The following is a 671-nucleotide window of genomic DNA, read 5'->3' as shown; positions in this document are numbered from 1 at the left end:
TAATTTTTTGAAAAACTATACATTTCAGCAGTTACTGGTCTGATGAAATTACCAATATGTTTATGTTAGCTGAAGTCAGTAATTAATGCATCTAGGAAACAATAATAAAGGAACTTGAAAATAAGAATTTGCCTGAGATTCATTTATCAATCCATTCATCTATTTACAAATACTTATTGAGTGTCTATTATTTGCCAAGCAATATTCATTCCCACCACCAACCCCATGTCCCTGCACTAGAGTGTAGAACTAATGAACTAAAAACCATAAGCACCAAAGACATGACATCAGGATACTGGAGTCCTTTCTCTCTGCCTCCATACACTATAAAACCTTGACTGCATGCTTAACCTTGCCAGGAAGGGACAGGTGTCAAGCAATATTCCTAGAGGGAGGGAGGCCTTACTATAAGTGTGTTCTGTAGACCAAAGGACCTGGCACCCCAAATCTAAATGCATTCTAAACAACATTGCCTGTGGATTCCTATGCAAATTAATGTCAGATAAGCACCCAAATCATTTTATTTAGGTTATATAGAAAAAAATTCATTTATATACTTAGTAATATATTATAATATGACTATATTATAATTGGACTCATTCTCAACAATGTATTATCCATTTGGGGGACAACTGAACTGTTGGTTCTCTTATCATGAACATCTAAGATTC

General features: G+C 34.6%; 1 pseudogene; it reads right to left on the bottom strand.

Moving 5' to 3' along the window:
- Window positions 1-223: 223 nt before the first annotated feature.
- LOC136315815 (small nucleolar RNA SNORA57) lies at window positions 224-364 on the bottom strand (annotated as a pseudogene).
- Between the last annotated feature and the right edge of the window lie 307 nt (window positions 365-671).

This window comes from Saccopteryx bilineata, chromosome 11 (assembly GCF_036850765.1).
Source record: "Saccopteryx bilineata isolate mSacBil1 chromosome 11, mSacBil1_pri_phased_curated, whole genome shotgun sequence".
Lineage (NCBI taxonomy): Eukaryota > Metazoa > Chordata > Mammalia > Chiroptera > Emballonuridae > Saccopteryx > Saccopteryx bilineata.
The sequence above is the reverse complement of the archived record's forward strand: the minus strand, read 5'-3'. Positions and strand labels throughout refer to the sequence as shown.